The 2434-nt window shown below is 37.8% G+C and overlaps 1 pseudogene; it reads left to right on the forward strand.

Annotated features, from left to right (window-relative positions):
* The first annotated feature begins 1356 nt into the window (after window positions 1–1356).
* Window positions 1357–1657, forward strand: LOC116622954 (annotated as a pseudogene).
* The last annotated feature ends 777 nt before the right edge of the window (window positions 1658–2434 follow it).

Consider the following 2434-nt stretch of genomic DNA (forward strand, 5'->3'; position numbering starts at 1 on the left):
TGTATGTAGATAAAGTACTTCTGACAAGTACAAGACAAAGCAGGGGGAAGGACAGGAATATCTATGATCATAAGTTTTCTACATTTTACCTGAAGTGGTAAACTAGTAACCGTAAGTAGATGGGATAAAACCCTAGGTAGGTATGTATATTGTAATACCTGGAGCAACCACTTAAAAATAATACAAAGAAATATAGTCAAAACCCATAAGCAAATTAACACGGCATACTAAAAGAAATATTCAAATAATCCAGAAGAAGGTAGGAAAGGAGAGAGAGAAACAAAAAACAGAGAAACAAACAAAAAACAAATAATAAACTGCTAGACCTAAATTCAGCAGTATCAATAATTACATTAAATGTAAATAGTCAACCACATGAATTAAAAGACAGAGATTGTCAGATTGAATTTTTAAAATATCCAACTATATGCTATCTACAAAGAATCCACTTCAAATACAATGGCATACAAAGGCTAAAAGTTAGAGGATGGAAAAACATATATCATGAAAACATTAATTAAAAGAAAACTACTCATAAGTTTAAACACATATGACCTGGCAATTATATTTCTAGGTATGTAACCAAAAGAAATGAAAACCTATGTTCACCCGAAAACTTGTACATGAATTTTTCTAGCAGCATTATCCAGAATAAACAAAAAGGGGTAACAACCCAAATGTCCATCAACTGATGAAATGATAAATAAAATATGTCCATACCATGGAATATTATTTAGCCATAGTTAAGTAATGAGATACTGATGCATGCTATAACATGGATGACTCTTGAAAATATTATGCTAAGTGAAAGAAGCCAGACACACACACAAAAAACAAATTGTATGATTTCATTTATATGAAGTGTCAAAAATAGGTAAATTTATTGAGTCAGAAAGCAGATTAGTGGTTGATTAGGGCTGAGAGAGGAGTAAGAGGGAAATGGGTATTGATCGCTAGTGGGTACAGAGTTCCTTTTGAGGGTACGAAAGTGTTACAAAATTGATTATGCCATATTTTCACACACTGTGAATATACTAAAAAAACACTGAATTGTATAGTTTAAATGAATTTTATGGTATATGGATCATAGCTCAATAAAGCTGTTTATATTAGGAAGGAAAGCTTGAGTAGCTATATTAATAGCAGACAAATACTTTCAGAACAAGGAAAATTACCAAAGATATAGAGGAATAATATATGGTGATGAAGGCCAATTCATCAAGAAGACATAACAATCCTAAATGCGTATGCACCGAGCGGCGGAGAATGAAAATGCGTGAAGGAGCAGGCAGCGCTGGGGCTAAGCCCCTGTGCCAGGGTGTGTGGGCAGCGGCTGCAGCGACAGAGTTTGGCGGGATGCCGCACACCGCTTTCCTGGTACAGCCTACCAAGAGGCCAGAGGTAGAACTTCTGCAGACTGTGAATCTGTGAGTGAATGCAGGGAAGGCATCTGTAAAATGCATGAAGAACATGTGAATGCAATAGTCCTTCTATCGCATATGATATCAGTCAGTTGTTCGATCTTACCGGTGATCTGGCGGACCTCAGCCTTGCTTACCGAGCTGATACCCAGACATGTCAGCCTTACAACAAAGACTGGGTTAAAGAGAAGATCCACATGCCCCTCTGTCAGCAGTCCCAATAGGCTGGGAAATAGCTGAGTTGGCAGCAGTAGGGGGCAGGGGGTGGGCTTCGAACACAGGTGCGTGGAGTACGCTGGGCCGGAAGTCTTGTGTTAGAGTCATCCTGCTCCCGTTCCGGCACACTACGGTCGGGATTGAATGTGTCTGATGACACGTGAGGATCTTATTCCATAGGAAACCCTCATTACTCCCTCATTACCCCCTTCCTCCCCCGCTTTTTTTATTAAACATTTTTATGATAATTTAGATGGAAGTTGCTCTTTGTCAGTTAATGTTGGTTCCAATCCTTCAAACTGTTCATATCGGCTTTATTGCATTCACTGTACCACTCCTTCCTCAGGTTAGGGTGGGACGGTGAGGACAGTTTAGTTACGTCCTTGAGATAAAGTCATAGTGAAAAACAAATGTTCTTTAGTTTAAAAAGAAAATATGTGAAGAAATAAATGATAGAGTGAAAGCAGAAACAAATTCTAAAATTATACTGAGAGATGTCAACATTCCACTCTCAATAACTGATAAAGCAAGTAGACAGAAAATCACCAAGAATACAGAAGACCTGAACAACCAACGTGCAACCAGTTTGACCCAATTAACATTGCTAGAGCACTCCGTCCAACAACAGAATACAGTTTCTTCTCAAGTGCACATGGACTTTCATCAACGTAGGCCATATCCTGAGTCACATAACAAAACTCAACAAATCTAAAATAATTGAAATCATACAAAATATGTTCTCTGCCCATAACGGAATTAAACTACAAATTAACGACAGAAAGATATTTACAAAATCC

This window comes from Phoca vitulina, unplaced genomic scaffold, assembly GCF_004348235.1.
Source record: "Phoca vitulina isolate PV1807 unplaced genomic scaffold, GSC_HSeal_1.0 scaffold56, whole genome shotgun sequence".
Classification (NCBI taxonomy): Eukaryota; Metazoa; Chordata; class Mammalia; order Carnivora; family Phocidae; genus Phoca; species Phoca vitulina.